The sequence below is a fragment of the Prionailurus viverrinus genome, chromosome B3, assembly GCF_022837055.1.
Source record: "Prionailurus viverrinus isolate Anna chromosome B3, UM_Priviv_1.0, whole genome shotgun sequence".
Lineage (NCBI taxonomy): Eukaryota > Metazoa > Chordata > Mammalia > Carnivora > Felidae > Prionailurus > Prionailurus viverrinus.
The window spans coordinates 24,233,567-24,260,750 of NC_062566.1; the positions used below are offsets into that span (position 1 = coordinate 24,233,567).

General features: G+C 37.8%; 1 protein-coding gene and 1 pseudogene across 1 annotated transcript in view; one reads left to right on the forward strand and one right to left on the reverse strand.

Moving 5' to 3' along the window:
- Positions 1 to 27,184, reverse strand: part of NRG4 (neuregulin 4) — a 118,408-nt gene that overhangs the window by 68,409 nt on the left and 22,815 nt on the right. The window lies entirely within an intron of this gene.
- Positions 12,464 to 14,768, forward strand: LOC125167437 (centrosomal protein of 83 kDa-like; annotated as a pseudogene).

The window sequence follows — 27,184 nt, forward strand, 5'->3', positions numbered from 1 at the left end:
TCCAGAGATCTGAGCCCTGAACACAAGTGGGAGGGGTAATTTATAGCATTATCTCTTCTGCATTCATGGTGGTTTGCGTGGCAAACAGAGCAGGAAGAACCTGGAAGAGGAGTCTCTAAGCTAGAAACTAGAGCTTATGTTAGTCCCGTCGGCCATCTTATGGTGCAGAACTTTACTTATTTTCCCAACAATATCATAGGAGTCCCAAAAGAAGAATAGAGGGAAAAAAGGACAAAAGGTTTCCTTAACCTTTTGTTATTATACAAATTATAATTATAGCTGAGAACAAATTATAGCTGAGAACTTCACTAATCTTGGGAAGGAAACAGGCATTCAAGTCTAAGAAGCACAGAGAACTCCCCTCAAAATCAACAAAAACGGGTCAACACCACAAAACATCACAGTGAAACTTGCAAAAAAGATAGAATTCTGAAAGCAGCTAGGGACAAAATGTCCTTAACTGACAAAGATAGACACATAAGGTTAGCAGTAGACCTGTCCACTGAAATTTGGCAGGCCAGAAGGGAGTGGCTGGAAATATTCAATGTACTGAACAGGAAAAATATGCAGCCAAGAACGCTTTATCCAGGAAGGCTGTCATTCAGAACAGAAGAAGAGGTAAAGAGTTTCCCAGACAAACAAAAAGTAAAGGAGTTCTTAACCACTAAACCAGCCCTGCAAGAAATTTTAAGGGGGACTCTCTGAGTGGAGAAACAAAGATGAAAGCAACAAAGACTACAAAGGACTGGATAACATCACCAGAAACACCAACTCTATAGACAACACAATGGCACTAAATCCGTATCTTTCAATAATCACTCTGAATGTAAATGGACTAAATGCTCCAGTCAAAAGACACAGGGTATCAGAATGGATTAAAAAAAAATCCATCTAGGGGCGCCTGGGTGGCGCAGTCGGTTAAGCGTCCGACTTCAGCCAGGTCACGATCTGGCGGTCTGCGAGTTCGAGCCCCGCGTCAGGCTCTGGGCTGATGGCTCAGAGCCTGGAGCCTGTTTCCGATTCTGTGTCTCCCTCTCTCTCTGCCCCTCCCCCGTTCATGCTCTGTCTCTCTCTGTCCCAAAAATAAATAAACGTTGGAAAAAAAATTTAAAAAAAAAAAAAAAAATCCATCTATATTCTGCCTACAAGAGACATATTTTAGACTGAAAAACACCTCCACATCAAAAGTGAGGGAATTGAAAACGATTTATCATGCTAAGGGAAGTAAAAAGAAAGGCAGAGTTGCCATACTTATATCAGACAAACTAGATTTCAAAGCAAAGACTGTAACAAGAGATGAAAAACAGAATTATAATTAAGGGGTCTATCCACCAAGAAGACCTAACAATTGTAAATATATTTATGCCCCCAATCCAAATATATAAATCAACTAATAATAAACATAAATAAACTTGCTGATAATAATACCAAAATAGTAAGGGACTTTAATACCCCATTTTCAACAATGGACAGATGATCTAAGCAGAAAATCAACAAGGAAACAATGGCTTTGAATGACACAATGAACCATATGGACTTAACAGATATAGTCAGAACTTTTCATCATAAAGCAGCAGAAAACACATTATTCTCAAGTGCACATGTAACATTTGCCAGAATGCACATAATGGGTCACAAATCAGCTCTCAACAGGTACAAAAAGACTGAGATGATATCATGCATATTTTTGGATCACAATGCTATGAAACTTGAAATAAATCACATGAAAAAATTTGGAAAAACCACAAATACATGAAAGTTAAAGAACATCCTTACTAAAGAATGAATGGGTTAACCAAGAAATTAAAAAACACATGGAAGCAAATGAAAATGAAGACATGACAGTCCAAACCCTTTGGGATGCAGCAAAGGCAGTCCTACGAGGAAAGTACATTGCAATAAAGGCCTATCTCAAGAAGCAAGAAAGGTCCCAAATACACAACCTAACCTTATGCCTATAGGAGCTAAAACAGAAGCAGCAAATAAAGCCTAAAGCCAACAGAAGAAGGGAAAAAATAAAGATTAGAGCAGAAGTAAATGATATTAAAAAAAAAACAGAACAGATCAATGAAACAAAAAACCAGTTCTCTGAAATAATAAACAAAATTGATAAACCCTTAGCAAGACCTATCAAAAAGAAAAGAGAGAACACAAATAAATAAAATCACAAATGAAAGAGGAGAGATCACATGATTAGAGATCATGTCTAATACCACAGACATAGAAACAATTATCAGAAAATACTAGAAAAATTATATGCCAAGATAATGGCCAAACTAGAGGAAACGGAAAAATTCCTCACGTACTACCAAAACTGAAACAGGAAGAAATAAAAATGTGAACGCATCCATAACCAGGAAAGAAATTGAATCAGTAATGAAAAATCTCCCAACAAACAAGATTCATGGGCCAGACAGCTTCCCAGGGGAATTCTACCAGACATTTAAAGAGTTAATACCTATTCTTCTCAAACTGTTCCAAAAAATAGAAATGGAAGGAAAGCTTCCAAACTCATTCTCTGAAGCCCACATTACCTTGATTCCAAAAACTTACAAAGACCTCACTAAAAAGGAGAATTATAGACCAATATCCCTGATGAACTTGGATGCAAAAATTCTCAGCCAAGATACTAACAAATACAATTCAACAATACATTAAAAGAATTATTCATCATGATCAAGTGGGATTTATTCCTAGATTGCAGGGCTGGTTCAATATTTGCAAATCAATCAACATGATACACCACATTTATAAAAGAAAGGATGTGAGCCATATGATCCTGTCAATAGATGCAGAAAAAGCACTTAACAAAATACAGCATCGCTTCTTCATAAATCCCTTAAGAAAGTAGGGATAGTAGGAACATACCTCAACATGATAAAGGCCATATATGAAAGACCCACAGCTAATATCATCCTCAATGAGGAAAAACTGAGAGACTTCCCCCTAAGATCAAGAACACAACAGGGATGTCCACTCTCACCACTGTGGTTCGACACAGTATTGAAAGTCTTAACCTCAGCAATCAGACAACAAAAAGAAATAAAAGGCATACAAATTGGCCAGGAAGAAGTCAAATTTCTACTCTTCACAGATTCATTCTTTCAGAAAACTGAAAGACTCCACAAAAAAACTGCTAGAACTGATACATAAATTCAGCAAAGTTGCAGGATAGAAAAACAAAGTACAGAAATTGGTTGTGTTTCTATATACCCATAATGCAGCAGAAGAAAGAGAAATCAAGGAATCAACCCTTTTACAATTACACCACAAGCCATAAGATACCTTGGAATAAACCTAACCAAAGAGGTAAAGGGTCTTTACACTGAAAACTATAGAAAACTTGTGGAAAAAACTGAAGACACAAACAATTGGAAAAACATTCCTTGCTCATGAATTAGAAGAACAAACACTGTTAAAATGTCAACATCACCCAAAGCAATCTACATATTCAATGCAATCCCTATGAAAATAACACCAGAAATCTTCACAGAGCTAAAACAAACAATTCAAAAATGTGTACGGAACCAAGAAAGACCCCAAATACCCAAGTAATGTTGAAAAAGCAAACCAAAGCTGGAGGCATCACAATCCTGGACTTTAGCCTGTACTACAAAGCTGTAATCATCAACACAATATGGACCTGGCACATAGATCAGTGTAAAATAACAGAATCCATAAATGGACCCACAAATGTAGGGCCAACCAATCTTCCACAAAGCAAGAAAGAGTATGGACAAAAGACAGTCTCTGCAGCAAATGGTGCTGGGAAAACTGGACATGCAGAGGAATAAAACTGGACCACTTTCTTACACCATACACAAAAATAAATTCAAAATGCATGAAAGACCTAAATGTGATACAGGAAACCATCAAAATCCTACAGGAGAACATAGGCAGCAACCTCTTTGACATTGTTCATAGTAACTTATTACTAGATATGTCTCCTGAGGCAAACCAAAGCAAAACCAAACTATTGGGACATCATCAAAATAAAAATCTTCTGCAAAGCAAAGGAAATGATCAAAAAAATGAAAAGGCAACCAACAGAATGGGACAAGATATTTGCAAATGACATATCTGATAAACAGTATCCAAAATCCATAAAGCATTTATCAAACTCAACACCCACAAAATAAATAATCCAGTGAAGAAATGGGCAGGACATGAATAGACATTTTTTCAAAGAAGACATCCAGATGGCCAACCAACAACATGAGTGTTCAACATCACTCATCATCAGGGAAATACAAATCAAAACCACAGTGAGATACCAATTCACACCTGTCTGAATGGCTAAAATGAACAACTCTGGAAATAACAGATGTTGGCAAGGATGCAGAGAAAGGGGAACACTTTTACACTGGTTGGTGGAAATGCAAACTGGTGCAGCCACTCTGAAAAACAGTGTGGAGGCCCCTCAACAAATTAAAAATAGAACTATCCTACAACCCAGCAATTTCACTACTAGGTACTTATCCAAAGGATACAGGAGTGCTGATTCATAGGGGCACATGTACCCAATGTTTATTTACAGCAGTGCTATCAACAAGAGCCAAATTATAGAAAGAGCCCAAAAGACCACTGACTGATGAATGAATAAAGATCTGTGGGTACATATATATAATGGAGTATTACCCAGCCTTAGAAAAGAATGAAATCTTGCCATATGCAATGATGTGGAGCTAGAGAGTGTTATGCTAAGTGAATGAGTCAGTCACAGACAAAGATAAATACCATATGATTTCACACACATGTAGAATTTAAGAAACAAATTTAAATTCTTTAACAAGAATTGAAGAGCAAAGGGGAAAAAGAGGGAGAGAGAGACAAACCAAGAGACAGACTCTTTACTATAAAGAACCAACTGATGGTTACCAGAGGGGAGGTGGGTAAGGGGGTGGGTTACATAGGTGATGATGGGTATTAAGGAGTGCATTTGTTGTGATGATCACTGGGTGTTGTATGTAAGTGATGAATCCCTAAATTCTACAACTGAAACTAATATTACATTGTATGTTAACTGGAATTTAAATTAAAAAAAGAAAGAAAAGCTGGGATTGAATATAAAGAATAAATAGTTCATAGAAAAGGAAATACAAATGGCTCAACCTCTTCTATCATAAGGTAAATGTGAATTAAGGCAATACTGAGATACCATTTCTCATCTATCAGATTGGTAAATGTCCAAAGTTGGATAATGCAGTCTTCTGGGAAATGAAACACTCTCTTACATAGCTGGTAGGAATGTCTATGCAAAGCAGTTTGGCAATATCTATCAAAATTACAAATGCATATACCCTTGACTAGACAAATTCTTGGAATTTAACTTGTACTCTATAAAATTACATACATATGCAGCATTATTTGCATTAGGAAAAGATGAGAAACAACCCAGATGTCTATCAACAGGGTTAAATAGACCATAGTACTCTTGTAAAATATAATACTAAGCAGTTATAATAAAGTACTCTGTGTATTGCCATGAAAAGATCTCTAAATGTATTATGAAATATAAAAAGCAGGGGTGTCTGAGTGGCTCAGTCAGTTAAGTATCTGATTCTTGACTTCAGCTTGGGTCTCGATCTCATGGTTCATGAGTTTGAGCCCTGCACTGGGCTCTGCGTTGACAGTGCAGAGCCTGCCTGGGATTCTCTTTCTTTCTCTCTCTCTCCCTATAAATACATACATACATACATACATACAAAAAAATAAAAAAGCAAAGTAGAATACAGTGTTAAAACTTATTGAAAATAAGATTTCAGGCTGGTTTTGGCCTATATATGCATGAATATGTTAGAAGATAAACAACCAACTTTTAAAATTGGTGACTTATGAAGATTGAGTAGAAAACTGACACATCAGGGGAAGGGGTAGAAATAATAATTTGCACAGTATACCTTTTGCTTGATTTTGACCATGTGAATTTGTCACCAAAATTTTAAAATGATTTTGTAACCAAAACTGAAGCAATGATTAGAAATAGTTGCTAAGGAATAATCTTAGCCTGAGGTAAGACTGCACCCCAGACCTTTCATTCATATCTTTGCCAGGCAATGGTAGCCAGCTCAGAGACAAAAATGAGATTGAGCAAGTGGCCTTCCAAAACCAAGCTTCTTGTTTCAGATGGCCTCAAGGTAACAACCACCACTAAGTTCGAAGAGAAGGAATGGACTCAGAATAGAAGACATTAAGTGAAAGACATAAACTTTTTACATTTAAAAATTGTTTATTTGAGATCATTAGTGTGGTTACTTACGCTGAACTGAGTAGACACAGGAAATATCTAGAGCCTAGTAAATTTTTTAATGGATTGCATTACCAAAAAAACCTTACCTGCACAAGCCTGTTAAAATCCTCAAGCAATTCCTAGACCTCCAAATCCAAACAGCAGGCAGTATGATGAAAACTTTGCAGTCCCCAAGAATGGTGAAGGGTAGCAGAACAGTCTACCTCAAAATATACCACTTTGACAAAGGATTATTTTGAGCTGAAGGGAACTGAGAAGAAACAGATTCTCTGCCTTCTCCTTCTCTACCAGGAAGAGCAGGAGAATTGTTAATCACCAGAGGCAATTCTAGACTCTTATCAACCTGGAGGTGACACCAGAGAAATCTATAGAACAAAACTTATTAACTAGCCATACTTTACCATATATATTTGCCATTAATTTTTGCCATATATTTACTTTCTCATGGAGTGCCACCCTTTAAAGGTTAAAATCCCTTTTCCTTTGTAACTTGCCACTTATCTACAAATTTATTGTTCTTTGTTCAGATGCTATATAAGCCCCCTAGTTCTAACCATACCTTTTAATTATGCATCACTGAGCACTCTCATGTGTACATAAATGGAAGCATTAATAAACTTCTATTTGTTTTTCTCTTGTTAATCTGTCTTTGTCAGTCTAACTTGCAGGGCTCCAAGCAATGAATCTAAGACAGGTAGAGGAAAAAGATGTTTTTTCCTCTCCCCTACAAGGACATACTGTGCAATGACTACCTCAGCAGTGGCCTTGGAAGAAAATTCTTAAGGAAGACAAATCCAACAAGGCAGAGCCAGGGCTACAGAGGACAAATGACTTGACAGCTCCTCCCAGAAGAGCTTCCAGAATGGCTAACCAAGGGATTTACTTCACTTCAGAGCAGGAGGGGTTTCACAAGTTTTGTTAGGAGAATATGATAACTACTAAGCACCAGAAACTATTACATGTTTCCTATTTTTTTCTATTTCCCTATATTTCCTAACTTCATTAGAATTATCCTATTCTCAGGCCACTGTTGTATATTTGGGTGGGGGGATAGAGATGGCTAATAACTTTTAGTTTATAGACTGCTGGGTAAGGAGCCAAATCTGGATCTTCTGGATAAAACTATAAATTACCCAGAAATATGGGCTTCAAATTGGATGGGAGCTTAGGTGGATGGTTTGTGGGAGAGAATGCAATGGACAGAATCCAATGGAACCCACTGGAAATGGCTGTTCCAGTACATGGATAACCACTGCTGTGTGAATACCAACACTTCAGAATATGAAGTGAACACAACACTTCAGAATATGACATACATACCACCTCTTGCCAATTATGTGCTATCCAAAGAACACTCTAAAACTTGTTACTAGCAAGGAGTCTTCAGATCACATTATGACATCTGTGACATCCAACACTACTTAGATGCTTCAACAGTCAAAAGGAAAATACACATGAATTTCAGATGCACGTTGTGGATGCCATACAAGAATTATATTTGGTGACAATAACAGAGAGATGTTCTAAAGTTCTCAGTGTCTCCATCACCAAGGAGTTTGATAGTGACTTTACCATCACCCTGGATATCATGGCAGTTCAGAATGTAAGCCAAGCTTTGTAACATGTGTGAAGACTGAGCAGCTAGGTAGGAGAAGTTTTACAGTTAAAATATGTGTTGAAGAGGGGCCAGCCTCAAAGAAGTTGACTCTTATACAATTCGTTCTAATGTTCTTTTATGTTGAAATATTTCACAGATTTCATAGGTGACAAAGCTGTTTAAGCATATGAAATTTCCTGAGTTTCTTGACAAACACAGGTCCCAGATGAATACAGAACTGTTTATGCTCTGTATGGCACACTGGACATTAACTCTGTAAGTGGTATAAAATGGATAATGCCAAGGAACTAACCAATAATAGTAGCTCTGATATGAAGCAACAAGTCTATGTCCTTCTTTATATCAGGAGAAGCTAACTGGAAAGAGAGAGTGGGAATCAGTCTATGCAAAGGGACACAAAAACTCTGGGTTAGTGACCAAAGATGTGAATTTACTGCAGAAGGTGCCAAACATAAAATCCTGCACCAACTTCTTCAGTTAAAAGAGTGCTATTTCTACTTCAATTCAAAGCAATGTGGATCCTTTGAACTTACAGGAAGAATGCCATATTTCTGCTCTCTTCATTCCTTTGTAGGAATGTAGATCCGAGTTTCCCTCTGGTTTCAGTTTACTTTTGCTGATGAACTTCCTTTAACATCTTATAATGACACCTAATAGTAATGAATGCTCTCAACTTTGCTTATCTGTAAAACTCTTAGAATGTGAAATATTCTGAATCTACTGATTTTTTTTGGCCATTACTTCTTAAAATATTTTTTCTGCTCCCTTTCCTTTCTGTGATTCCTTATCACATGTATGTTGGACTTCTTGATATTGTCCCACAGGTCACCAAAGCTCTGTTCTTTAGTCTTTTTTCTCTCTGTACTTTACTTTGTAAACTTTCTATCACTGCCTTTAACATACTAATCTTGATTCCGCAGTATTTAATTGTTAAGTCAATCCAGTGGACTTTTCATTTTGATGTTATACTTTTTGACTTCTAGAAATCTATTTTCTGCTTCAGTGCAAGTTTTCCTTTAAGTTTTTAACATATTTATAATAATTGCTTTAAAACTCATGCTTGCTAATTCCATTATCTCTGACATTTCTGCATCTGTTTCTTTTGACTGAATTTTTAGTCATATTTTCCTGCTTCTTTATATATCCTAGTATATTCTAGTACTTTTTATTACTTTCTGAACATTATGAGTATTATGTTGTTGAGTGCTGGATTTTGTTGTCTTTCTTTCAAGAGTGTTGGATTTGCTTGGGGCGCCTGGGTGGCTCAGTCAGTTAAGCGTCCGACTTCAGCCAGGTCACGATCTCGCGGTCCGTGAGCTCGAGCCCCGCGTCAGGCTCTGGGCTGATGGCTCAGAGCCTGGAGCCTGTTTCCGATTCTGTGTCTCCCTCTCTCTCTGCCCCTCCCCCGTTCATGCTCTGTCTCTCTCTGTCCCAAAAATAAATAAACGTCGAAAAAGAGTGTTGGATTTGCTTGGGATGCAGTTATGTTACTTGTGAATAAAATTTATCCTTTTAAGTTTTTTTGAAGCTTTTTGGAGGGTAAGCCTAGTCATTAGACCTACTTTAGCCCTACTACTAAAGAGTGGCTCAACTGAATGCCCTGGGTTGGACATTCCACTCTGGCTGGTTGGCACTTAAGCATTCCAAATCCTGCCTTAGCTCTGGGAATTGTTCAGCTTATAGCTCTCAGTAGATCCTTCCCCAGCATTGTAGATTTTCACACTGTACTACATATTACACATGTGTAACACAGTATTCAGCAAGATACTCAAAAGGAATCCCTATGCAGATTTTGGAATGCTTTGTCTACACAGCTTCCTCTTCTCTGGTACTCTAGCCCACAAATTCCAGCCATGTCAGTCTCCCAAACTTTTGAGCTCTTTCTTATAGAGACTCTAGATTCTCGCTACATATCCCTTGCTACAGCACTAATGTTTGTTGTTGTTGTTATTGTTTTATCAGTAGAATAACCTGGCTTAACTGAAACTCTAAACTTTGTCTCCCCAATTGTGGCAACAGCTGAAATCTCTATTCATTTTTCTTAGCCTTGGCAAGGCTGTCTGGAATTTTCCCTATGCATACAAGTTCAGGACCAACTAAAGATTTGGGCAGTTTACATACAGAAGTTGGGCTCTTGCCCTGTGGATCTCTCCAGGATGTCCCTCATCAATTTCCAGCTGTGGTGATTGCCTAGAGTTTCTATTCAGTTTTATCCACTTTCTGTGGCACTTATTAGGGCCTTATCTTAGGCAGATAGCCAAAAATTGGGAAACTCACCCAATGATATTTCCCTCTTCTAACTGTGAACTCTTTTCTGTTTCTGCTACTTTTAGTTACTCTCCAGTGCCTCTGTACAGTGTTATTTCTATTGGTGCAGAGTTTATAATTTTTATCTCTAGAGAGGAGTAGGTAAGTCTGGAATATGAGCTATTCCAGTTTTACATAAAGCAAATGGTTTTAATCAGAATCTATACTGATGATAATCAAGCATGAAAGGACCTTAGGGATGTAAAATCAAAATATTTTTTCTAAGACTGAATGGTGTGCTAGACACAAGAATCATATTCTTGAAATTCAGGGACTAGAAGGACACTTAAAGAAAAATAAGCAATTCAAGAATATGTAATACTTGTAATACACTTCAACTGTAGTTAGATTGTTATCAAATACAAGTGGGCAACTGTGAGATGCTCTGTAATACTTAGAAATGAAGGATGCAAGTTGAATTACAAAGTCAATGAATCAGACTTGAATGAAGCAAAGTTCCTTTAAACAACGGAGACTGACTGAATATGTGTTAACATATCTAAAGAAAGAGCTTGTCAATCTGAGGAGCTGTTGGTCAAGGAGAGAAAGGAAAGGCACAAAGGGGAACATTAGTAGTACCCACCTAAACACTGTCAAATATAGAGAAAGTTGTGGTCAGAAGACTTTAAGTACTACTATTACAGTCGTAGGCAAGATTGTTACTATTGTGGCTGTGAATGCATCAGACAAGTTGTAAATATAAACTCAAATTATGTAATTTTTTCTATTCTATGCTCATTAAATGTTCTAATTATAAACTTGGCCTCCATGTATGTTAGTCTACAGAGAAAAAGAATGCCTGGCCTACTGTAACTCTAGTCTGTGTCACTTATACATATTATAAATTAATACATTGGAATGCTTTAGACGTTAGTCTTTGTAAACCTAGTCAATATGTATCTGCTTATGAGAAACGAGATCCCTTCACAATGTGCTTAATTAGATTAAAGCTGAGGGGAGACTTCCAGATGTGATACAATGATCACACAGTACTCTGGAAGCTATTTACTTCCTAGATATACTAACTTCATTGAGTATTTAAATCTTAATTTTTTGCTACAGAAGTTTGAAATTCAAACCTTAATGGTATTAAAAAACTTAGCTTTGTTTTTTAATAGATCATATGTGCTTAACTACATAAGATACAGTAGAATAAAGAGACACTGCTGGCAAAAGAGGACTTTAGTGAAAGGTCAGGCAATAAGAGAGAGTCCCTGACATAAAATCTCCCTTAGATACAGCAGAGAAGAGATCCATTCACCAAACTAGAAAAAACTGCCAACATTCTATTTATAATCATTTATTCTTACAGTGACTAGTGAATTGCTAAGATCATTCATGTACATAATGACAGTACCAGATCTCGATATTATACTCATTATTATTACTATATCTGCTTGTACTGTCTTGGTAGAAATCAGACAAAATGGCTGTATCAGAATGTGAAAATAAATAGGTCCTAGAGTAAACCTCAAATATTCCCAGTGAAATATGTAATGGGAACCGCATCATAAAGATCTATAAATATCAGTATTACACATATCTTCTTGATGGCCAGGATTAGCTCTATATTTGGAATTTCCATTTAACACATTTTGGTTGAGATACTTTATAAAAAGGATGAGGCAGGCGTAAGACAATTATTTTAAAGGCTTTTTTCATGCCCTCCCCCCATTTGAGCCCTTTCCCATCCTAATACTCCATTAGACTAAGAAAACTTAGAGATTTTTGGAAATGCTGATTTGTTATACACTTAGTGAGAGATGGCAAATATGCAAACTAAAAATGGGCAGATGCTCCACTGGGCTTGAGGGGTATCTGAGCAGGACGTCTCAGCCCCATATTCCCAAAAAGGTGGAATGAGGCTTTTCTCAGCTGCTACTGCCCTCGCCTTCCAGAATACCTCACATTGCCCCATGAGTCAGAAGCCCAAGGATGTGCTCGACCCTCCTTTTCCTACTCCTCTTCTTCAGCCTCTGCCACAGGTGTCTGCCAGGACCTTGACAGGTGTTGTGGGCCAGGCCAGCACCTTGCCTGTGGGACCATATCCCTTAGCCCCAGTGTCTCTGGAAGGAGAGTTGAGTGGGTGCCAATGGTTGGAGATGTAGAGGTGTCCCCCAGTGGCAAGTTTGGCCACAACACCAGTCATTGTTTTATGCACTCACATTGCAAGGACTGTGTATGTGAGTCGGTATGATTTGGCATCCTGAGATTCTTTCTTAGCAAGTAAGTAGAAAAAACTCTTAGAAAAAAAATAAGACAATAAGGAAGCTAGAACTTATTTTTACATGGTTATCAGCTCACTTACCAATATGGACACTTTTCCCACAGTTTTTTCCTCCTAGCGGAGAAAGTAGGTTGACAAGTTCTCAGTCTGAGTTCCAAAAAATGTTAATTAATGAAAGATTACAATGTAAACATCATAAAACTATCTGACTCTGAAAGTTGAGCACACAGGGTTGCAAGATGAATACATAAAGTCACAAAATGAATTCAAGCGCCTGTTAAATGAAAAGCAAACTCACCAAGAAAAATTTCAGCTGCTGCTTAAAGAGCTAAGAGGGAAATTAGTAGAGAAAACTAAAGACTTGGAAGAATGACAATGCAAGTGTTAACTTCACATAAGTTGGAGTTGTTATGAGCCCAAACAATTAGAATTAGAAACCTCAATGAGAGAGCATTTTAGGAATCTGGGTGAAGAAGTGGAAAGTATAGAAGTGAATACAATAAGCTTTACTATGAACATACATTTTTCAAATCAGCATTTGAACACCAGAAAGAATTTTCACATATTTTAGAAGAAAAAATAAAATATGGGGGTGCCTGGGTGGCTCAGTCAGTTGAGCATCTGACTCTTGATTTTGGCTCAGGTCATGATCTCACAGTTTGTGGGTTCAAGCCCCTCACTGGGCTCTGTGCTGGCAATGTAGAGCTTCCCTGGGATTCTTTCTCCCTCTCTGCCCCTGCCCCTCTCACATTCTCAATCTCTCCCTCTCAAAATAAATAATTTTAAAAAGAAGAAGAAAAAAATAAAATATAAATCAAAGACTGCAAGGCTGGAGAAAGATAAAGAAGAACTATTATAACCAACTGCTTAGTGTTGATCTCACAAGAGACAGCCAATGAATGGGGAGCAACTTGTGAGGAAAGTCTACTTGTGTTAGCAATCACAAGGTGTAGAAGCTGAAGTAGCAGAATTAAGGGGTAAAAAAGAGAATTCCGGTGCTCAGGTAAAAAATGTCCAAAGAATTCAGGTGCGGCAGTTGACTGAGATGCAGGATACAGTCATATCCCCTGAGGTTGAAAAACAGCTCAACTACAGGCTGAATGCTTGGAGAGAGAGTTACAGTCAAACAATAAACAAAACACTGTTTTAATCAGTAAAGTGCATAGACTTGAACAGGAAATAAATACAATGACCAGTAAAGTAAAAGAACTTAAATATTCAAACAAATTTGAAATAAGAGACTTCAAACTGGAGGCATCAAGAGCTAAGAGTGAACTAGAAAGAGAAAGGAATAACATTTAAACTAAACTAAATGGTCAGACAATGAAATTCTCAATTCAGTTGTTGAACACCACAAAGAGCTCCTAATAGAAAAGGATCACAAATGAATACATAAAGCACAAGCTGCGAAGGAAAAACGTTATCAAAAACTTCTGGTATGACAAGATGAAAAGCAAGAACTAGAGAACAAATTAGTGGATTTAGAGAAAATGAAAGTGGAACACGATGTCTGAAGGCAATCTGAAAAGGATCAGTGTGAAGAGAAATTGCAAGCTTCACAGATAGCAGAAGAGCCAGCTGGAAGGGAACTACAGAGCATCAGGTTAAAACTTCAACAACAAATTGTGAATACTGAAAATGCAGAAGAAGGAAAAAAATGAAAATTCTGACCTGAAACAGTAAATCTAGTAGTTAGCAGATCCAGGTGACCTTGCTTGCATACTCAGAGAATAAGTTGCTGAATTCAAACAAATACTGAACGAAATGGTGGAGAGGTTAAACCAGGAATGCTGAAATTTAAGAAGCCAAGCTGAAAACCACAACTAGAAGTTGAAAATCAGACAGTGGAAGAGAAACAGATATAAGGGTTGGAAGTAAAGCATATGCTTCAGGAATATATCACTGACAGAGAAGAAAAGTATAATCAAGCTAGAGAAAACCTGCAGCAAGCTGCAATTGCCCAGAAAGAGAGAAAATCTCTTCATGGAAACAAAGGAGAACACAGAACTCTTAGAGACAAAGAGAGAAGAACTAGAAACAGAAAATCAAGTGTTAAATAGACAAATGTTCCATCTGAAGAATAAGCAAAGCTTCAAAAAAGACTAAAGGATTTACAGAGAAGACGTAATGAAAACTGAAGTTTGATTCTGGTTCCTAACATTATCTCCAACAGGATCCATCAAGCCTGTTAGCTTCCAGTCATCAACCATCTATCCTTTCCTCCTCATATGGAGGAGGAAAAGATCAAAGGGAACTCTCTACTTCATGAAAGCCTGGAAGAACTAGAAACAGCACAAAGAAAACAACTACTGGAATTTGGATCTCCTGAAAATTTTTCTTGGAGAAAAGGCAGCTCAAAGGGATGAAATCAGTGTGACTCAGTAAAGCTTGAAGTTTTAATGTATGTGGCATTTAGATCCTTTATTATTGTTTCCTAAAACATTTGAATGTGCCTCAAGAAGAGGTACCAGCTACAGGTTATATTGCATCGATGTCAGGTTTCAGGATTATACTAATGAAAACTGAAGCATTAAAACAGCTCCAGAGATATTCAAAATATTTACTGACAATAGTTTGAGAATGCTTTAAAAAAAAAAGAATAAATGAAAGGAATTAGGGAATTGAGTTTTAAAATTATTTTATTAATTTTACTTTGTTGAGGGACACCTGGGTTGCTCAGTAGGTTAAGCATCTGACTTTTGATCTCGGCTCAGGTCATGATCTCATGGTTCATGGGTTCAAGCCCCACAACAGGCTCTGCACTGACAGCATGGAGTCTGCTTGGGATTCTCGTTCTCCCTCTCTCTGCCCCTCCACTTACTTACTTATTTTCTTTCTTTCTCTCTCTCTCTTTCTTTCTTTCATGTTGATTTCCCTCTTCCTCTTTGAGACTCTTGGCATTAACAGGGTCAGTAAATATTTTGTGGTTTAATATATACAAGTTGTAAACTCTAGTTCTTGAGAAAATGTAACAGTTTAAAAGTCAGCATTAGAAAACAAAACTGAAAGGTACATACTCATTAAAAAATGCTACTGTTCTAAAAGCAGTAAACTAGGGGCGCCTGGGTGGCGCAGTCGGTTAAGCGTCCGACTTCAGCCAGGTCACGATCTCGCGGTCCGGGAGTTCGAGCCCCGCATCAGGCTCTGGGCTGATGGCTCAGAGCCTGGAGCCTGTTTCCGATTCTGTGTCTCCCTTTCTTTCTGCCCCTCCCCCGTTCATGCTCTGTCTCTCTCTGTCCCAAAAATAAATAAACGTTGAAAAAAAATTTAAAAAAAAATAAATAAAAGCAGTAAACTAAAATCTCTTCAAATAAAGAGATTAATAAATATTTTTCTATCTTAAAAAGGGCAAAAAATGATTCAATAACATCTCAGTAGAAAATTACAAATAGGGGCGCCTGGGTGGCGCAGTCGGTTAAGCTTCCGACTTCAGCCAGGTCACGATCTCGCGGTCCAGGAGTTCGAGCCCCGCGTCGGGCTCTGGGCTGATGGCTCGGAGCCTGGAGCCTGTTTCCGATTCTGTGTCTCCCTCTCTCTCTGCCCCTCCCCTGTTCATGCTCTGTCTCTCTCTGTCCCAAAAATTAAAAAAAAAAAAAAAAAAAAAAAAAAAAAAAAACGTTAAAAAAAAAAATGGGGTCTTAAAAAAAAAAAAGAAAAAAAAAAAGAAAATTACAAATAACTTTTTTTTTATGAGAGAGAGAGAGAGAGTATGTGAGCAGGGGAGAGGAGCAGAGGGAAAGAAAATCAAGCAGGCTGTACACTTAGCACAGAGCCTGTCACAGGGCTGGATACCATGACATTAGCCTAAATCAAGAGTCCAACTCTCAAACGACTGAGCCACGCAAGCGTCCCACAAATAACTTTTTTATTTATCAGCTCCTAATTTTCCCTAACATGAGAAAATTTTAATTTTTTCTAGTAATTAAACTTAATATTTTCAAATCACTAATATATTGCAAAGATCTTTTCTTCATAGAATATCTTATTATATCTTACCATAGCTTTGTTTGCTTGGTGTTAAATATCCCTATTTTTTAGTGATAAAATTGTACATTCTTTTTTATCCTGGTTTTTCTCCTCAAAAATTTGCTCAACAAATACTTTTATTTCAGTATTTTATCCCAGAACCTATACCGGATGCAGGCAATTCAAAGACATAAGAGGATGGGTCTGTCCCAAGAAGCTTATATTCTGTTAAAGCGTAGCAGATACATAAATCACTAAACGAAATAAAGAGCTATAAGACAGAAATGTATCTGAGTATCATGTAGACTTATAATAGTCAACCAAATTAATATTAGCTGTCATTTAAGGCAAACCCTCAAATATTGGTGGTTTAATACAATAAAAGTTTATTTCTGGCTTATAGTATAGTCTAATGCCCAATAATGGTCAGGCAGCCCTTCTCCATCTCCTGAATCTGCTACCCAGAAAACGGCCTCCAACATCACTGAGGCAGGAAATAAAACAGGCTAGAGTTTTTCTGGATGGTTTACAACACTTTTGCTCATAATCACATTGTCCCAGAACCCAATCACAGAGCACAACCTAACTGAAAGTTAGGCTGGGAAAAGTAGAGGATCACATAGATATTTATGGAACACTAATAGCCTCTGACAAAGGGTGCTAGATGGAGAATGGTTAAGTCTACCTAGAAAAGCTTCATGGAAAATATAATGCTCAACCTTAGAGACTCTTAACGATAGAGAACAAACTGAGGGTTGAGATGGAGGGAGGTGGGTGGGGGACAGGCTAAATGGGTGATAAGGAGGGCACTTGTTATGATAAGCACTGGGTGTTATATGTAAGTGATGAATCACTAAATTCTACTCCTGAAATCAAAATTATACTATATGTTAACTAACTAGAATTTAAATAAAAAATTGAAGAAAAAAAAAAGGGCACCTGGGGTGGCTCAAGGGGTTGAACATCCAACTCTTTATTTCGGCTCAGGTCATGATCCCAGGGTCATGGGATCAAGCCCTGCAATGGGCTCTGCACTGAGCATGGACCCTGCTTAGGATTCTCTCTCTTTCCCTCTCTCTCTGCCCCTAACCCCACTCATGTGCACTCTCTCTGAAAAAAAAAAATTTTTTTTTAAAGAAAATTCTTTATGTACAAAACTGTTCATTCATTCCACAAATATATGTTGATTGCTCATTATGTGCCAAAAACATCTGTAAGCAACTTAATAAGATATAAATGCAGACATTAAAATAATCACCGTGAAGAATATGATATAAACATTTATGAGATAGTGTTAAAGGAAAAAAATTGACTACACTACTGTATCTCTTCTGGTTAAAAACAATTGGTAATGAAGCACAGTGTAAGAAATGAAATGATTTGAAAAGTTATGGTGATTTGGTATGGGGATTAAAGTAAATTTCTAATTAGAAAGTTTTCAATAAAAAAGATTTAATGAAACAGAAAACAGATATGTAATTGAGAAAAATCAACAAGACCTAGTTGATTTTGAAAAGATTAATCACTTCTAGAGTGATTAATCAAGAAAAAAGAAAGAAAACATAAAGAAAACATAAAAAAGAAAACATAATTAGGAATTAAAAGGTGACCACCACCACAAACTTTTATATAAATTAAAAAGATATTAAAGGAATAATATAAACATTCTGCCAATACATTTTGACATCTTATAAAATTGAAAAATTCCTTAAACACAACTTACCAATACTAGCACTCAAATAAATAAAAAAACTAAATTTTCCTATTTCTGTTAAAGATACTAAATATACCATTTTAAACTGTCTCAGATGGGAGGCAAACCATAAGAGACTATTAAATACAAAGAACAAACTGAAGGCTGCTGGAGTGGTGTTGGGTGGGGGGATGGTCTAAATGAGTGATGGGTACTAGGGAGGGTACTTGTGATGAGCACTGGGTGTTATATGTAAGTGATGAATCACTAAATTCTACTCCTGAAACCATTATTACAATATATGGTAACTAACTTGGATTTAAATTAAAAAAAATTTTTTTTAAACATATAACTGTCTCAAAAAGAAAATGCCATTTTCAGATGGTCTCACCATAATTCTTGTAAGCATTTAACAAACAATACCAATTTCACACAAATTCTGTCAAGAGAATAGAGAGAAAAAAGGGTACACTGTCAAATTCATTTTATAAGACTGGCATAATCTTGATAGCAAAATCTAGTAAGGGTATTAGAAGAAAAGGAAATTACCAATATACTCTTGAATGAATGTGTAAAAATTGCAAACAAAATACTTGAAAATCAAGTTCAGCAATACATAAAAAGAATAAATAAATAAGGTTTATCTCAGGAGTACAAGTTGGTTAAACATTTAAAAAACAATGCTTATTTCCAGCCCTGATGGAAGAATAGATACTAAATTTACCCTCTTATCTTAACTGAAAAATAAAGACAAAAATATGAAACGATCTTGGACAACAGGTACCAGAGAACCATGATCCTTGAGAGAGAGTAATAAATGAGGTAATAAACTCTATGATCACCATAGTTTACTGGCTAAAGTGTTTCCAGGGCACAGCACAGGGAAGGATATCCAGGTAGAAACAGAGGTTTTCCTGATTTAAGAAGAGAATCTGAAGAGGCCAATGCAGTTAGAATTTACATGGCAGAATACCAGACAGAGTACTGCCCAGAGAGAGAAAAGTCCTCATATCTGCACAGGATTCCACTTAAGCCTTCAACTGAATACAGATAGCAAATACATGTTAGGAAGTCAATCAATATTGGAGGAGAAAAAACACCGGGAAAAAGCAGGTAAAGAAAAGTTCATGATCTTCATACAGGGGTAGAACAGTTCATGCCCCTGATAACCAGATTAGAAAGCTGGTAAAACATGGATATTAGGTAAAGTATTCAGAATGATACTGGGTATTCAGAATGATACTGGGTATTCAGTAGTGGGTTATTATAAATTATGTCTAAATTAAATATTTCTCTAGTCTCACCTAACAAAGTTTAAAAGAAAAGCTAAAGAATCACAGGATTTTCAAGTAAATCAACAAAGTCCTAGAAAGAAAGCTCAAAATTACTTAAATACAGGGGCGCCTGGGTGGCGCAGTCGGTTAAGCGTCCGACTTCAGCCAGGTCACGATCTCGCGGTCCGTGAGTTCGAGCCCCACATCAGGCTCTGGGCTGATGGCTCGGAGCCTGGAGCCTGTTTCCTATTCTGTGTCTCCCTCTCTCTGCCCCTCCCCCATTCATGCTCTGTCTCTCTCTGTCCCAAAAATAAATAAACGTTGAAAAAAAAATTAAAAAAAAAAATTACTTAAATACAAAACAACTTGGCACCCAACAGTATAAAATTTACAAAGACTGGTAACCAATAAAAAATTACCAGGCCTGCAAAAAAGGCAGGAAAATATAACCCATAATAAGGAGAAAAATTAACCAATAGAAACAGAATAGAATTAGTGAACAAGGATATTAAAACAGCTATTATAAAAATATCACATATGTCCATAAAGGTAGAAAGTATGAGCATGTTAAGGAGATCTATAGAATAAATATTTTTCATGTTATAAATCTCTTTAAGAGCTAATTCTGTTTATGCAAGATATTATAACAATGTATTGTGTTGGTTCATAACATATGGTGACCTAAAGTACACATCAATGATAGTAGAACGACCAAAAGTGGGGAAATATAGGTATACTTTTGAAAGGTTATTATAGAAGGTGTGGGAGGGGATGCTGAGTAGGGTGGGATGGGAGGGCTCCTGGAATATAAATAAATAAATACATAAATATAAATAAATAAACAAATAAATATTTTAAAAAAGAAAGTTTCTTATAATTGAAGTGGTATAGTATTAACTGAAAGTAGATTATAAGGTATATATATATTTTTTAATTTATATATTTATTTTGAGAGAGAGCAAGTGGGGGAGGGGCAGAGAAAGAGGGAAAGAGAATCCCAAGCAGGCTCCATGCTGTCAGCCTCTGGAATCTGATGCATGGCTTGATCCCACAAACCATGAGACCATGACCTGAGCTGAAATCAAGAGTCAGACACTTAACCAACTGAACCACCCAGGCACCCCTATGATAAGATATATTCTAAAACCCACAAGCAACCACCAAAAACAAACAAACAAAACACAAAGTGAAGCGATTGTAGCTAATACAAAGGCAATTAAACGAAATCATAAAAACACTCCATCTAAAAGAAGGCAGGAAAAAAGAAAAGGGGAACAAAGAACAGAGGGGACCAGTTAAAAAAACAACAAGAAGACAACAGATTTTAAACCTAATTGTATCACTGTTTATATTAAATGTAAATAGTCTAAACACTAATTAAAAGGCAGGTTGCCAGATTGGATTTAAAAACTCAATTATAGAGAGGGAGGGGCCCACATGGCAGAGAAGTAAGGGGATCCATACTTCCTGAGTCTCTCAAACAAAGAAGTGCTGAAGCCAAAGGACTTTGAACCCCAAAAATCTGGGAGGAAAAGAAACTGAATCTACTAGGAAGAAAATGAGACAACTTGAGAGACCATAGGTGGGTGATTACAAACTGGGGGAGATAAAATGGGCTGCACAGGCATGAATAGGAGGGATCCCTTTCTGCAGAGAGACAAAGGGAAGAGAAAGAGTGGCTGGGGACATGTAGGACTGTATCTGGACAAGAGAAAAACCTAGGACTGGGACTGAGAGGGATCCCATCTCTAACTGTGGGGCTTTCTTCGGCTGGGGCTGGCTGCCTGTTCACATACCTGGGGAGGAGGGGAGCCAGCCCTGGGTCCAGTGGTAGATCAGGGGCGCAGTCTGCAGTAGGAGAAAGTGGTCCTCTCCTTGAAGGGCTGTGTGACAGGACAAAGCCTGCCTGTGTATGCCACTCCAGGCCCCCAGGCTTGATGGCTAGGTCAAGGGTGCAGTCTGCAGTAGGAGAAAGCAGCCCCCTCCCTGGAGTGCTATGGGAAAGGACAAAGCCTGCCTGCCTCCACCACCCCGGGCTTGGCGGTGAGGTCAGCAGCCCACTCCTCAGCAGGAAAAGGAGGTTCTCCCTGAAGTGCTGCAGCACAGCCAAAGCCAGCCGGGACTACATACCAGGCCGCACAGAAAGGTGCTTCCCCAGTGCCAGAGCACATGGAGTGGGTCTTTGAATCCTAGCCAAGCACAGGGTCAGGGGAGTTAGCAGAGTGAGAAGGACTGCTCTGTCTACGCCCATGGCACAGTGAGGATGACTCAAACGGAGTCCACTGGGTCTGGGCCTGTGGAGAAGAGACTGGGGGATCTCCATTCCCCACTCACCCACCAAGGCAAGGCTACAGTGATTGGCCCACAGTGGAGGCGGGACCAGCCTACACCAAACCAGGCCCCTCGGAACCCGGTAACCGTGTATCTACGGGAGCTGGACAGACCCTGTGAACAGCTCCTCCAGACCAATGCTGCAACATCGGCTGGATTAATTCTAGGTCAATTCTGGATATATAGATATATTCTCCCTGCCATTTCTGCTCCTTATCTCTTCCCTTCTCTAGGCTGGTTACTCTGGTTATTGGTTTGTCTAAACAGATGTATTTAATCCATTCTCTTGATACATGTTCCACACCTCCTCTTTACATTCCTTTCTCTCTCTCTGGAATAATCAAGCCATATAGTTTCTCTGGGTAACTTTATCTTCATTCTTTTCCCCCACCTCCTTCCTTATTTTCCTCTCTTTCTTTCTGGATTAAGCCTTTTAGTCTCTCTGCCTAATCAATGTTTATTTTTTCTCTGTCCCCCTCCCCAGCTCCAGTCATTTCTCTTTGTATGTGCTCTTCCATCAGCACGCCTCCACCCTGTTCTTTACTTGTAGCTGGAGTTTTGGTTTTTTGATTGTTTTTAGTTTTTTGTCTTTTGTTTTTGTTTATTTGTTTGTTTTGCTTATGTGTTTGCATGTTTTTGTCTCCTGTTTGTTTGTTTTCCTTTACAGGACTACTCCAAGGAACAAATCAAAGCACACCTGGGGGAGGGTCCAAAAATCACTACTAGTAGGGAAATAAAACAAGCAAAGTCACAACAACAGAGAACAAGTAACACTCCAAAAAACACCTCCTGAAGGTCCAGGCCCTGGACAGTGTATGACCCTTCTTTAATATAGCAGTGCTTGCAGGTGCAGAGTACACATCAAGCTTTTAAAACACATAAGGGACAGAAAACTAGCCAAAATTATGAAACAGAAGAATTCTCTAAAAAGAATTTCCAGGAGAAGTGACAGCTACAGAATTCATCAAAACTGATTTAAGCAATATAACTGAACAAGAATTTAGAATAATAGTCATAAAATTAATTTTTGGGCTTGAAAAATGATAGAGGACAACAAAGAATGTACTGCTACAGAGATCAAAGGATTAAAAAAAAAGTCATGATGAATTTAAAAATGCTATAAGTGAGGTGCAAAATAAAATGGAGGCGGCCACAGTATGGATTGAAGAGGCAGAGGGGACAATAGGTGAATTAGAAGATAAAATTATGGAAAAAAAGGAAGCTGAGAAAAAGAGATCAAAAAATCAAGGAGTACAAGGGGAGAATTAGAGAACTAAGTGATGCAATCAAATGGAACAATATCCATATCATAGAAATTTCAGAAGAAGAGAGAGAAAGGGGCTGAAAGTGTACTTGAACAAATCATAGCTGAGAACTTCCCTGATCTGGAGAAGGAAACAGGCATTGAAATCCAACAGGCACAGAGAACTCCCTTCAGACGTAACTTGAATTGATCTTCTGCAGGACATATCATAGTGAAACTGGTAAAATACAAGGATAAAGAGAGAATTCTGAAAGCAGCTAAGGATACACAGGCCTTAACATACAAAAGTGGGCACATAAGGGTAGTAGCACACCTATCTACTGAAACTTGGCAGGCCAGAAAGGAATGGCAGGGAATCTTCAATGTGATGAACAGGAAAAACATGCAGCCAAGAATCCTTTATCCAACAAGCATGTCATTCAGAATAGAATGAGAGATAAAGGTTTTCCCAAACAAACAAAAACTGAAGGAATTCATCACCACTAAACCAGCCCTACAAGAGATCCTAAGGGGGACTCTGTGAGTGAAATGTTGTAAGGACCACAAAGAACCAGAGACAACACTACAAGCATGAAACCTACAGAAAACACAATAACTCTAAACCCATATCTTTCAATAATAACACTGAATGTAAATGGACTAAATGCTCCAATCAAAAGACATAGGGTATCAGAATGGATTAAAAAAAAAAAAGACCCATCTATTTGCTGTCTACAGGAGACTCATTTTAGACCTGAGGACACCTTCAGATTGAAAGTGAAGGGATGGAGAACTATCTATCATGCTACTCTAAGTCAAAAGAAAGCTGGAGTAGCCATACTTATATCAGACAAACTAGATGTTAAATTAAAGGCCATAACAAGAGATGAAGAAGGTATTATGTAATAAATACAGGGTCTATCCATCAGGAAGAGCTAACAATTATAAATGTCTATGCACTGAATTCAGGAGCCCCCAAATATATAAAACAATCACAAACATAAGCAACCTTATTGATAAGAATGTGGTAACTGCAGGGGACTTTAATACTCCACTTACAACAATGGATAGATCATCTAGACAGAATCAGTAAAGAAACAATGGTCCTGAATGATACATTGGACCAGATGGACTTGACAGATATATTTAGAACTCTGAATCCCAAAGCGACAGAATATACTTTCTTCTCGAGTGCACAGGGAACATTCTCCAAGACAGAAAACCTCCATAAGTATGGAGGGTAAAGAACACCCTACTAAAGAATGAATGGGTAATTAGAGAAGAAATTAAAAGATATATGGAAGCAAATGAAAATGAAATTAAAACAACCCAAACCCTTTGGGATGCAGCAAAGGCAGTCCTGAGAGGAAAATACATTGCAATCAGGCCTATCTCAAGAAACAAAAATCCCAAATACAAAACCTAACAGCACACCTAAGGAACTAGAAGCAGAACAGCAAAGAAACCCCGAACCCAGCAGAAGAAGAGAAATAATAAAGATCAGAGCAGAAATAAACAATATAGAATCCAAAACACTAGTAGAACAGCTCAATGAAACCAAGAATTGGTTTTTTGAAAAAAGAAACAAAACCAATAAACTTCTAGCCAGGCTTCTCAAAAAGAAGACAGGACCCAAATAGATAAAATCATGAATGAAAAGGGAATTATTACAACCAATCCCTCAGAAATACAAGCAATTATCAGGGAATACTATGAAAAAGTGTACGCCAACAAACTGGACAACCTGGAAGAAATGGACAAATTCCTAGACACCCACACACTACCAAAACTCAAACAGGAGGAAATAGAAAATTTGAAGAGACCCATAAGTAGTGAAGAAATTGAATCAGTTGTCAAAAATCGCCCAACAAATGAGAGTCCTGGACCAGATGGGTTCCCTGGGAATTCTACCAGACATTTAAAGCAGAGTTAATACCTATCCTTCTCAACCTATACCAAAAAATAGAATGGAAGGAAAACTTCCAGACTCATTGTATGAAGCCAGCATTACTTTGATTCCCAAACCAGACAGAGACACAGCAAAAAATGAGAACTACAGGCCAATATCCCTGATGAATATGGATACAAAAATTCTCAACAAGATACTAGCAAATCGAATTCAACAGCATAAAAAAAGAATTATTCACCATGATCAAGTAGGATTCATTCCTGGGTTGCAGGGCTGGTTCAACATTCGCAAATCAATCAACGTGATACATCACATTAATAAAAGAAAAGATAAGAATCATATGATCCTGTCAATTGATGCAGAAAAGGCATTTGACAAAATTCAGCACCCTTTCTTAATAAAAACCCTCAAGAAAGCTGGGATAGAAGGAACATACTTAAAGATCATAAAAGCCATTTATGAAAAGCCCACAGCTAACATCATTCTCAATGAGGAAAAACTGAGAGCTTTTTCCCTGAGATCAGGAACACGACAGGGATGTCCACTCTCACCGCTGTTGTTTAACATAGTGTTGGAAGTGCTAGCATCAGCAATCAGACAACAAAAGGAAATCAAAGGCATCAAAATTGGCAAAGATGAAGTCAAGCTTTCACTTTTTGCAGAAGCCATGCTATTATATATGGAAAATCTGATAGACTCCACCAAAAGTCTGCTAGAACTGATACATGAATTCTGCAAAGTTGCAGGATACAAAATCAATGTACAGAAATCAGTTGCATTCTTATACACTAACAATGAAGCAACAGAAAGACAAATAAACGATCCCATTCACAATTGCACCAAGAAGCATAAAATACCTAGGAATAAACCTAATCAAAGATGTACAAGATCTGCATGCTGAAAACTATAGAAACCTTATGAAGGAAATTGAAGAAGATATAAAGAAATGGAAAAACATTCCATGCTCACGGGTTGGAAGAATAAATATTGTTAAAATGTCAATACTACCCAAAGCTATCTACACATTCAATGCAATCCCAATCAAAATTGCACCAGCATTCTTCTCAAAGCTAGAACAAGCAATCCTAAAATTTGTATAGAACCACAAAAGGCCCTGAATAGCCAAGGTAATTTTGAAGAAGAAGACCAAAGAAGGAGGCATCACAATCCCAGACTTTAGCCTCTACTACAAAGCTGTAATCAAGACAGCATGGTACTGGCACAAAATCAGACATAGACCAATGGAATAGAATAGAAACCCCAGAACTAGACGCACAAACGTATGGCCAACTAATCTTTGACAAAGCAGGAAAGAATATCCTATGGAAAAAAGACAGTCTCTTTAACAAATGGTGCTGGGAGAACTGGACAGCAACATGCAGAAGAATGAAACTACACCACTTTCTTACACCATACACAAAAATAAACTCAAAATGGATGAAGGATCTGAATGTGAGACAGGAAACCATCAAAACCTTAGAGGAGAAAGCAGGAAAAGACCTCTCTGACCTCAGCCACAGCAATTTCTTACTTGACACATCCCCAAAGGCAAGGGAATTAAAAGCAAAAATGAACTATTGGGACCTCATGAAGATAAAAACCTTCTGCACAGCAAAGGAAACAATCAACAAAACTAAAAGGCAACCAATGGAATGGGAAAAGATATTTGCAAATGACATATCGGACAAAGGGCTAGTATCCAAAATCTATAAAGAGCTCACCAAACTCCACACCCAAAAAACAAATAATCCAGTGAACAAATGGGCGGAAAACATGAATAGACACTTCTCTAAAGAAGACATCCAGATGGCCAACAAGCACATGAAAAGATGCTCAACATCACTCCTCATCAGGGAAATACAAATCAAAACCAGTCAGATATCACCTCACGCCAGTCAGAGTGGCCAAAATGAACAAATCAGGAGACTATAGATGCTGGAGAGGATGTGGAGAAACGGGAACCCTCTTGCACTGTTGGTGGGAATACAAACTGGTGCAGCCACTCTGGAAAACAGTGTGGAGGTTCCTGAAAAAATTAAAAATAGACTTACCCTATGACCCAGCAGTAGCACTGCTAGGAATTTACCCAAGGGATACAGGAGTACTGACGCATAGGGGCCCTTGTACCCCAGTGTTTATAGCAGCACTCTCAACAATAGCCAAGTTGTGGAAAGAGCCTAAATGTCCATCAAGTGATGAATGGATAAAGAAATTGTGGTTTATATACACAATGGAATACTACGTGGCAATGAGAAAGAATGAAATATGGCCCTTTGTAGCAACATGGATGGAACTGGAGAGTGTGATGCTAAGTGAAATACGCCATACAGAGAAAGACAGATACCATATGTTTTCACTCATATGTG